Source organism: Anticarsia gemmatalis, chromosome 10 (assembly GCF_050436995.1).
Source record: "Anticarsia gemmatalis isolate Benzon Research Colony breed Stoneville strain chromosome 10, ilAntGemm2 primary, whole genome shotgun sequence".
Taxonomy (NCBI): Eukaryota; Metazoa; Arthropoda; class Insecta; order Lepidoptera; family Erebidae; genus Anticarsia; species Anticarsia gemmatalis.
Window position 1 is genome coordinate 3,093,598 of NC_134754.1, and position 12,467 is coordinate 3,106,064.

At 33.4% G+C, this 12,467-nt stretch overlaps 1 non-coding gene across 1 annotated transcript; it reads left to right on the plus strand.

Moving 5' to 3' along the window:
* The first annotated feature begins 543 nt into the window (after positions 1 to 543).
* Positions 544 to 627, plus strand: TRNAL-CAG (transfer RNA leucine (anticodon CAG)). The gene has a single exon. It is a non-coding gene; the product is annotated as a tRNA-Leu (tRNA).
* The last annotated feature ends 11,840 nt before the right edge of the window (positions 628 to 12,467 follow it).

A 12,467-nucleotide genomic window follows, 5' to 3' on the forward strand; every position in this document is an offset into this window, starting at 1 on the left:
TTGTAGGAATATTTATTTTTTCCCAGATAGTTAAATATAGTCATAACATCGCACAAGTTTTCCTCAACACATAATATTAAATCAATATAAAAATACGGCTGAACGTTTAATGAACACAATGTCAAGAGCGGTCGTATCTATTCTAGGTCAAGTGCACTGTCGGACAATATACTCTTCACGGCTACAAAGCCTTCGCACTATAGTTGTTCGTTTACGGAACTTTTCGGTGCTTGAACGACAGAAAACGGTCCTGGAAGAATTTGTGCATGATAAAGGATGTTCATTAAGTTGTCAAGTTTGTAATTTTGGTAAATTAAGTTGTGCAATGTTGAAGTTCTGAATAAAATCACCTGGAAGTCCTGCATTTGGTTCTTAGTTCAGACAAATTCAGTAGTACTAAGTGGGGTACTAGGTTTTAAAGCAATAAGATACATCTCTCATCATTAGGTCATTGCTTAATTCAAGTAATTTTGAATGCAGCGTACATTGGTAGACATATTCTTTTCTCCATTTGTCGTCATTAGAATGGCTAGATTATATCATGTCAGGATGGCCGAGCGGTCTAAGGCGCTGCGTTCAGGTCGCAGTCCACTTCTGTGGGCGTGGGTTCGAATCCCACTTCTGACAAATACTTTTTTTAAGTTTGTCTTACCTTACTATATTAACGTGACATTATTTAGACCTGATTTAAAAATAAGAGTAGCATATAGATAATGCATAAATGGACTACTATTTAAATTAAAGATTTGCTGAAAATGTTTTTTTAATGAATGACAGTTAGTTAAACGTATCCTATAATCCAAACTATATGTTTCCAATCTACACATAATGGACATTTTAATATTAATAAATAAAGTATTGAAAAATTGTATAAGTTACAATGTTGCAACATATTATTATCGAATTTCTCATTTTCTCTCAAACACAATTTAGCACTAGCACAAGGTGTAAATATTGGCAACTATGTATTTCCATTGTGTTGTGTAAGGTCGGTTAAATAATATATAACACCTTACGTAGTAACTATTAAGTAATCTGTGACCTAGCAGACAGCTTGGCGCGTTACATTGTAACGCGATACTGTAAACTAATATTGTGAAGAGGTTGTGTTACTTTATGAGGAATTTGTTGCTAAGGTATATTTATGGAGGAAATAGATGATGTAGGTAAATTTATTAGTTCACTCATAATGTTATGAAAACAACATATTAAAAGGGTTGTGTATGATATCCATGAGGCAAGAAAAGGTAAAATAATCGTAATGGAGAATGTTAACAAATTTGGATTATTAGCTCTCCATATTCTCTGTTAAAAATAAAAAATACTAGTGAAAGAATTACTTTGATACGTCAATTAGTTTCCGATTTATAAGTAAAACAAGTTGTAACCGCGCGAGTCGGTGTGACGTCATTGTACATTACGCTAAGTCTGGCTCGCATAGTCTTTTTTAATAATATTTACTATTATTACACTGTAAATGTAATAAGCAGACGAAAACACAACAAAATACTGCATAAGCTATTACATCTACGGCTGGAGACTTGATATTAAGCGGGTCGCGGCCCGCGCGGCATGGTGTACTATGACGTCACGCTGTTAGCGGGACTCGATATTTTTTGAAACTTTGAATGCTTATAAAATCAAAACTACTCGGTATTTTTGACTGAAACAAAAACTAGTTTGCATGTACCTGTACAGGCTTTACTGAGTCAAAATTTCAAGCGATTTGGCATACCTAGTAACATTCTCCATTATAATATGAACAACATAAGAAATATTTTTGACCTTTTAGGATTTCAGTTTTAAATATTATTATCATTGCTGGTCTCTTTGAAGGAATAAGCATTAGCAACAGTGTATTAATGTGCTGTTTTAGTCAGTGTTCACGTAAAGACTTTACCAAAGACCTAAGTTTTGCAAAATTTGAGAGCATTTGATTCACAAATACAGCTGAATCTTTCCTCAAGTAGGGACCATGCATTTGGATAATTTAAAAAAATAATGACTAAACGTAACTCACAAAACACAAACGTAACCTCAAAGATATTCGTATATTGCTAGACTTATACCATTTTATAAGATTCCATCGTAATTAATCTAGTAGTAAAGGTACAATATTATCTTCATTCCACGTGCAACAGTTCCAGTTTTAACTGGCCCGCTTTATCGTCATCCAATCGGATGTTATCTCTACTGTTATTATAATTTATTAGTGTTTAGGTAAACGTAGGGACTGTTGTCTGACCTGCGTTATCTTGTGGAAAAACATAGGAGCAAGTACTAACTGTTTTTATTGGCTTTGCAATAAACTGTAGCATAGTTTCGTCTGTCTGTGCAAATTAAACATAACTTTTTGTTTGTGAATCATCAATCAGAAATGCTATTTCTTATCTATGGAACCGACTGTAACGATGGAAAATTAGTGCTGCGTGCGTATTTCAGTGGCAGTCTCTAGATACTTTCGTTAAGAATGGATTAATTATTATGTATAAAAGCTTGTGTATTACTTGAAATAAGTATTTGTCGAGATAATTGTATTTTATTTTTAGAAGGCGAGATTTTATGTAGATATTCATTTTTAATTTTAGGAAATTTTTATACAGCTTGATGATGAAATTGATGGCGTAAATGTAAACTATTTCAAAAATTAGTAACAATGTTATTATTAGTTAAATACATTTTGGGTTTGAAAGTCAAATAGGTTCAATCTAAACTACCTCATGCATGTGCATATCGAAGATAAATAACGTTATATTGATATTAATTTTAAATATGCAGCTGGCCAGAGTCAGTTACTGACCGTTCAATCAATTGTTGGCAACAAATACAATGTTCGTGGAATTTTTATACACTGCTCGGCTGCTTATTAATACTTGAGCGTTTCGCGGTTTGTAGTATTCCATTAGATAACGGGATAACTAACACCCCACGCGATTTATGCGTGGTTGTATGCTTGTGTGAGTAGATGTAATATGTAGATGCATTTAGGTGTGTGTGTGTGGGTCTGGTATAAGTAGTTGCGTGTCATTAATATTGATTATTTATAATTGATATTAGAATGTTAAACGTTACAATATTATAATTAAAACATGTGATTTTAATTCTAAGGCAGAAACTTTTACCAGAAAATCCTTGTTATTTCTCAAATGTCGCCTATTGAAAACAGTTCCTAAATAGCAATTAGTTTCAGAAATAACTTAAAGTAATGCAAGACTTAATGTCATATTTCCCTAAATTAAATTTAAAACCAAATTTAACCAAAAATAATTTGCTGGGCTCTCGTCTACATAATTATTGTATACTAATTATGACAGAAGTTCTCAATTCGCACTTGGCAAAAGTGATTGACTCAAGGCCTAACAAGGCCCCTTCCCCGTTTGGTAGGAGACCCTTTCCCAGCAATAGGACCCTTAACCCTTTCGTATTTGTACCTATCATACCCAGCAATAAACAAAAACTTTCACATAAAAATACTTAAAAAGACAACTCCCGCACTAAGATTTGCTCTAGTGTCGCGGGGACTTTTACAAACATACAAACAACGGACACAAAGCACAACCAGACCCGAAACAATTATTTGTGGATCGCACAAATAATTGTTCCGTGTGGGAATCAAACCCACGACCTCCCGACGCAGTGGTGTTGGCGTTGTAAATACTCCCATATTATAAATATTTCCATACACGCGTGTCACTTGTTCGTCCACGTTATGTTAGCACGTTGGTCCTCACGTGGCGGTAATTATGAACTCATTGAGTGTTCACGAGACACTTGCATGTCTGAACAGTGTACTTGTATGTACTAAGTACTTAATGTATGTGAATAAAGTTTCCATAGGACGAGGATAATGTGGGTGGGGAAGTGTGATAAAAATGTTATGGTTCGCAGAAACTGTTTTTAGTAGTAATTTTTCTGACGATTCTTTGGTGGCTATTTGGTCTATCTGGTCAGTCATCCAGACATTGATTTCAAATTTGATTTGCCAAACACTGTGTAGACATATGTATGACGTTTTATAAATAGCTATGCACTTTTCAATTTATTTTTTAGTTTTATTTATTTTTACTGGTTGCCTAATTACAATGTATTTTTGTCTTGCCTGTTAGGCCTTGGCATTGAGCTGGGCACCAACGCAGCATCAGCCTTCAAATATGAAAAATAGGTAGACTGGAGTATTTATAGCTTAAGTCCAAAATTTTCCAAAGATATTAATGTTATCTTAACTTCCCTATCTTAAACATCCCAAATATTATGTAACATTTAAAATTCACCCTAATTTTGCATATATACCCATTAAAAACATGCTAAACGCTAAAATACTCTATTTACTTTGTCAATACTTAGAATCCAAAAGGCTGCTTTGATGTTTCGTTAGTTAAATAAATAAATGATGATAAAATACGTCGAGTTTAGATGCGCAGGTATGTAACATGTAACTGAATATACATATTAATTTAAAGGTATGTCTACATGTAAACATTCCAGTGAAATGCTCGGGGACAGTTTTTGTTGACGCGGTCATTAGAGAACTGTTCGCTAAAGCTAGATGCACAATGTTGAAAATGTGTTGACGAACTTAGTTTAATTGACATCCGAACTAACTTTGGTTAGTATTCAGTTTAGAGGTTACTTTTACAGCTGCATGTTCTGCTCCACCGCCTGTGAAATATTTAATACCTACATGCAGAGGTTTTGGCAACCGTAAATTTCCATATGACTATAGGTCTACTAGTAGCCTTCCCTATTGATAGTCGTTTATAAAAAGAAATACAATGGTATTATGTCAGATACGATCACTATTCCAATGGTTCGAATAATACAAATAAGAACTGGTCGTTGCATGAAATAAGCGAGTGTGCAACAAATAATACACGTGTCTTTCAAATGTGACCTTACCTTTATCAAGTCCGTTTTCGTAACAAAATATCAATATGATTTAACGATCATTGAAAGGTTTAATTTTCAAAGGAATTCAGCGAAGTCGTCATTAAAATAACTGTTTTGTATCGAAATAGATATTCTATACTTACTCATATTATTTATTGACTTTGATTCATAGTAAATTGTTATTGATATCTTTGAAAACAAAGTATCGTTTGAAATCAATGAAGAGTGCGCTTTCAATTGTTTTAACGAATTCTGAATAATTTATCTTTAGTTTCTTTGATATCTGAAAACTTTGTTGATATTTATTTATTGTTCAATGGTACTTTAATATAAGGTTAAAGTGATTTATTCCGTTTATGGGGCGTAACTATACCGAATCATCATCATCATTGGCCTGTATATACTTTTATTGCAGATGATTTATTGCAGGTGGCGTCGGGTAGAATTGGTGCACTTTCATTCTCAAAAGGGGAGTAGCAACCGCGACATCTTACGACAAACAGAATAAATAACTATACCGCAACTTGATTATAAGGAGTATAATTTCAAATTGTTGGTTATAGATGGAACATGCCACTTTGACCTTATAGAGTATGTTTCTTGAGAGATATAAAGTTCTTAACATAGAAGACTAAAACCCTAGGAGAAGTACAAATATATCTACAGTAATCTCAATTTTATCATAGTTTGATATTAATGAGTTCGATCAAATAGTTATCAATTCAAGGTGGATGACATCTGCATGCGCAGAAGTCAATGCTCTCAAGGATTGTTTGTAAATAAATTGAATGCAATCACAATTAGGTATTCTGTTTTATTACGATTATTATGTAATTAGTAATTTAGGTCAATCATTTACTAATAACTGATAGTTACAATTTTAAACAATATCACATTTTATTGTACTTATCTAATTTACAGCATCTTTCTTCAGGCCCCTCTTAGCAAAATAAAAAAATAGATTATACCTTTCATATTTTTGACCTTTAATATTTCATTGGAATTGAATTTCAAAACGTTGGAGCGATGACTTGGACATCTATCTGGACGATTGGCGTAAGATAGCCGTTGACAGGGACCGATGGAAGATTTTGGGGGAGACCTTTGCCCAACAATGGGACAGTACAGGTTAACAAAAAAAAAAAAATTCATTAAAATGGGATAAAGGGACATTTTAAGGCTCATGCAAGTAGAGCTTGTAATTCAGCAGAAAATAAATAAGAAGAGAAGAAGTCAATACTGTCTGCCGAAACAGTCTTCAGTATTATCCCCAGTTTTTTTGCCAATTATTTTATTTATTGTTTATTAACGAGGTGTTATCGTTTATGATGTAACATGACCTTTGACCCACACATTATGGAATAAAATGGAACTTGTTGACAAAATGAAATCATCGTGTATTTGTTTATATTATACCGAAAATAGGGGTCATCGGGGTGTCAATTTAATTAACGTGAGGTCAATTTTGTTTGAGTATTATGTTTACCGGGTTGCACTGCATGCAGCTTCAACTTTTAAACCACATAAATTGTGAAGGTAGGTAATATCGCTGCCGAGTTCAGGGGAAATGGTAGTATAGACTACCATTCACCAAACCACCACCACCACCACAACCACCGTTTACAAAAACCCCACCAATTCGTAACAGATATCATTAAAATAAGTTGAGAAGTTAGGGCACTCTCTCCAGATAAAAAGCACTATGACGGTATCTGTAACACATAGTTACAGCTGTTCTGGAGTCCTTGAAGGAGAGAGACTAAGTCATTTTAGGACTGTACCAGCTTAAATTCATACCTTATCTTCATGAGTGTTGGTAAATACAAAATAAATTGATACTGGTATTTGTCATAACAAAAATTGATTTTCATTACAATTTTGTGAAAGTGGTTGGCGGTTGTAAATAAGCTTAGAACAACAAAAAACTTAGTTCCCAAGTCTTTTACATCAGTGGTCGTAAAGACCGTAAATATTTTCCAAACATCTGTTTTCCTCACATTGAATTCCTAGAAACGAAAAAAATATTTCCTCAAAGCGAATAATACAGTCGGCATCCAGGTGTCGCAAACGGCGATTGATGTCGAAATAACATCGTAATGACGAAACAAGTTAACCTTTCCGCCTTTTTCTTATAACTTATAAATGATGGAGGAAATCTTTATGAAATATAGCTTTGTTTCTAGGAAGAGAATAAGTAACGCGAAAATTTAAGTGTGTGTTGGGGAGTTCCGTGTGAAATGAGTGAGAAACGCAATTTCATACTATCAATGCCACCATGTCGCCGTCGTGTTACGTTGAATATAAAAAAATAGACTCTTATTACCAGTCTTATAATTACTATGACAACCTCCCTAGGCGCTGTCTAAACCGGGGAATCTCCTCGAAATTCGCAAGGGAACGCTGATAGTTTTATTGGTAGGAAAGGCTGACAGTGTTACTGAAAGGAAACTGGTTCTAAAGTAGGTAGTACAACCACCACCTGTAAATAATTTCCAAAGTTACCCCGTTGCCTAAACGTTTATTTATTCTCCATATTATTATTATATAATAGTCATTTAGGATGAATTAGGTGGCCCAGTACCATAATTCTAGACGTGTAGATAAGAGATTAAATAAATATGAGTTTATTTACCCGCCAAGAATGACATGAAAATGTCTCATGTCTACTTAAAAATCTTCGTCTCATCATACATAATATCTCTTTAAGATAACAACCAGTTGAAACCAATTTCATATCACTGAACCATTAAAACATCACATCTTTTTGTTCTGATATAAAATTCATTGAACTTGAAACACTTTAAAATAAGATTACATTACTTACGAAGTTTCTAGAGAACATTTATAGTGAGATTCCATTTATTTTACCTCAAACCTAATATTTAAGTTTGCAAGTATAATGCTTTGTTTTATTAAAACCGGTGGAGTAGTTTCTAAGTTACAACTACTAGTGTTTCCAAGTGATTTGATTTTAGTGGAAGGTTTTTGATATTTTGGGAATTTAAGCTAGGTTGGAAGTTGTTTAATACTTTCTCTCCTGAAAGATTTTCTAAACAACTTTTCTTTCAACTTTCCCTGAACGAGATCTATTTAGATTAAAAAAAAAAGGAAAATGGGTTTGGGAAATAGATCGTTTTTCTAGAACTTTACGAGTGTTTTCTCTGCGCTCGGCTTTCCGGATTATTATTTTGATGGGTAAATAGTAATATTTTTTCCCACGGAATATAATCAATCAATTTGCAAAAATTCGTCTGTATTGGTTTAGTCACGAAGCTGTAGCTAAAAGACAGCCTTATTTAATAAACTACGAATGCATCTCTCGGTCTTATAATTTCCCCAACATCTGGTCCTACTAGTTAATTACGTTGACCAAGGGCTCTCCTTCATGCATTATTATAAGAGATTACGATAACTAGTCCCAAACAATGTCTGTGTAATGTTTTATTAAGTTTACACTCAGTATTTATGTTCAGATAAGGAATGACGTTAAATAAATAATGTGACTATTTGTTTTCTCGTAAATTTTGCAGTCTGTAGTTTATTGCACGATTACGGTTTTGATATTTGCTTTATGGTTTTGTAATGGTAAATAGATGACATTTTATATGATCCGCTTTAGATGAATAACGTATTTGAAACAGTGCATAACAACTGTATAGCTGTAGCTAATTCGTTTAAAAAATGCGATAATTATCTCTCTCTATCCTATTATGACTATCATTAAAACATTTCAGATACAAACAGAATAGAACTCGTCATGATTTAAAGTAACAACTTGAATGGAAATGGTGAAATTGGGACTGGTTCGACTTAATTTATTTTGGGCATATACGATACATTGACTAGATCAATACATATTTTATTGTAATTTTAGTGACAAAATATTTGATAAGGTTATGTAAAGAGGCATAATAAAATTCTTGTTTATCAAAAATATACTTTCACTTTCAACAATAAGGAAACTGGAGCCTCCCAACATAATAACACAAAAGAAAAAACATCAACATTTTTACAGGGAAATAAATTATGTTTCACACAATAAAACGGGCAGATAAGTCGATAACTCGCGGTACTTTTACTACTAAAATATAACCCAAAGGTCTAAAAACAAAGCATCGTATTTCCCTACATACAGATCTCTGTTTTTAGATAAGCGATACATAAAACCGACTCTAGAAAGGCTTTTAACGTAACGTAACCTTTACAAGACTTTTCACAGAAGTAACAGGGCCTATCTGTTTTATTTTGACTCCAAACCAACCTATCTTAAGATTACAAAGGTCCATATTTCACTACAGCAACCAGTTAAGTAGCGCAAAAAATCTCGGACATGAAAAATATTTCATAATTTTTATACATTCTGTACCTTTTCCTAAAACAACGTACTGTATTTTCTAGTCTGTTTATCTCTGAGTGTCAGGTTTAATCTGGTTTGGGGTGGTTAAAACTGGATCGGTCCGGTTAAATGCGGATTCATTGCCATTAATCATTCGGTGTTGGGTCAAGCTGTTGTTTTGATTTTGACAGTGACCGGGCGTTGACATTTGGAGCTTTTTATTGCTTTGATAAGATTGGAAGAAGTTTTTTTGTTGTTTGCAAAGGGAGATATTTCAGTTGAAATAAACTTTTATTCCCGTTTTACGTAAGGTTTAAAAGGACAGTATTAATTGTAAAGTGACTGAAATTACTAAGAGTGATTATGTTATGATGATTTTACTACATAACTATGAAATTACTACGGTATAATAAATGTTTAACTGAAGGCATTAAACTTTTCAATTTCTTTCTTTCAAACAGTAAGCAAAGAATTTGTATTACATTGTACACAAAAGTTAGTTGTTCAAAAAGTACACATAAAACCAGTTTTTACTAACCTATCAAAGATTAATGGTTACTACCGTCCGTGATGTCATTATTTCTGATGCTACACTTTTAAGTGCATTACACTGTAATACACTGAAGTGCCAAGTTTCAAGCTTTAGAGCTACTTACCGAACATTGTAGGAACTTAATTAAATAAGTTAAGAGACACCTGGCTGGTTTAAAATCGTGTTCAAATCACGTAGTCGCTTTAAAATTTAAGTCTTGAAAAGTTAATGCCGTAGTTTTTGAGTTATGGTTTAATAAACAGACCGTTTCAAGATTTATGACGCCAGGATTGTTTTGGGTTAGTTATTTGAAAAAACGGTTTTTTGAGTGTGATAGCCACTTTGATTGTAGGAAATCTCCATGCACGATATCCGCAGGTGAAATTTTTAGGTCCCTGCTACACACGCTAAAAGTAATTATTATCCGATATTTAATTGTCTCCGGCCCAAAACATATTTATTTTGTAAATACTTATAGACAACGATTACTCTATAACATTAGTGCCCGGTTTCTGTGGCACATTGAGCGGTATTTTTTCTATTCAAACGGTTTTTATATATGAGTTTAAGCGCGATTGAAGCTAAGCCAACTGCCGCTAAATTAACCTCTGAAATCGGGGGTAAAAGCTTTTTCAACGATTTTGGGACAGTACAAATAGGGATCGATTTACTACAATATTGCTAAATAATTAATCTTAATTCCCAACACATACTTACGTATAGTATTAAAATAAGTGACGTAGAAACAAAACATATTATTGTTTATGAGTATTCAAATTAACAGGTACAGTCTAAATGGTAAACATGTTACGTGGTTTTAGAAATAATATTGTCTTTGTAAACAGATCTAATTTTGTATCGTGATGTGGCTATATGTGGATTGCGGGCTAAATATAGTAGAATGTGGGCGTTACTGAGTAACTATGTTATTTTATCAACTGGATAATGTAGGCATGTTATAATTTTAGATTGATAAATGATGAACCCTTGTTAAGTATGCTTTGTTTGTCGTTGCCATGACAACGGTTTACAAATACGCAGGCACACGGGATGACCGAGTATCGAGATTTTGACATTAAAATGTACCCTAAAATTAGTTCCTACGGTACCCGCTTAAGATCGTCGATAGTCGATAGCGGTAGAAAATCACAATTTAAAACGTCGCTTTTAGAAAACCTGCGTACACTTACTAAATCCCATCAAATCCAATTTGTCGGATTTTATATCATGCCACATAGTTAATAGTTTGAATTAAGAACTATACAAATAAATACCTATAATTAAGTTCATTAGATATTTTAATGATTGTAAGGTAGAAGAAGCAAAGAGCTACATTCAAAAACATATTTGAGTACCACAAGCAAAAACCAATTCGAATAAAAAAAACTATAATCAAGATACAATAAGTCAGAGATTCATTTACAATATTTGTAACTGTAGTAGTAAGTAAACAAACCATTAAATAAGAAAATGATAGATAAGGGGCCTTGATACAGTGAGTGCGTGCATTCATTAACGCTATAGAGCTAGGTACACGTCCGAGGCAACTCTTATCAGTTTCACCCATATATTATTATGATTTATCGCCATATCTACAACATAATTTATTCTAATCGGTCCTTTATCAATTAGGTAATTGATTCAAAAGATATATCGTCAAGTGTGAGCCGGGTATATAGTAGTTGTATGCTATGCAATTATACAGCAGCAGTAATTAATGTTAAAATGTCTTTATTATAAAAATGGAAACGTTAAAGCGAAGCCCCGTATTATGGAGAAATTAGGTAAAATTTTCTTTAATTATAATGCAAATTTAGGGCACTCAAGAAGCAGTAAGGTCCCTTAGCGACTAAGATCATAATTTTAGGTTTAAAATTATGATCTTAGTCGCTAAGGGAATAAGGGTCTATAACCATAGACCCTTATTCCCTTCCTCCTTCAGTACAAATTATCCCTTAGGTCTACCAAAAAACCAAGTTTATATGACAGACTCAGCAGATCAAACCAACACAACAAGGTATTAGGCTTTTTTATTTGATTACGGGTCCCTAAAAGGGTTTCAGTGTACTGTTATTAGGGATTTCCTAAATATAGCTGTTTGGAAAGTACCTAACGTGTTTCCCAGTGTTATCAATCAGGTTATGAATATAGGTCATCAAGATGCAAATGATAAGTTACCCTTCGGGTTTTTTACAAGTAGGTCTGTGTACTTAAAGGTTTTCCCATTAGGCACCAGTTTGAGTCGCACTTTACCGTTTCCTTTTCATTATGATAAGTACAAGTTCAGTGTAAGTACTAGGTATATTATTAGATCTCAGGTGATTTGGTAGAAACGCGCAGTACATTGAAATACAGCATGCATTAATTTGTTCAGTATTGTCTTGATGTCTCATTAAAGCTTTAATTTGGTAACATATCTAAAAATTACGTTGAGTATCGGGTGTTATGCACCTAATATCATTTTACTTACAGTAAATTTAACAAAATGCCTAGTGGCTGCACACAGTTTTGTATCGTAGGTAATTTAGCAAACAATAGAGGCTACTGGCTAGTTCCCATTTACGATTAACGGGGCCATTCGGTTGATTGCAATATCGTATCAGCCATTAGTTGATCAAATACCACTTTCACAGCTTATGGATAAGTGTAGGATAGCTTATCCGATGGATAAAGACTAATGTAAACTGTCGAAATTCCACCAAACAAACTTAC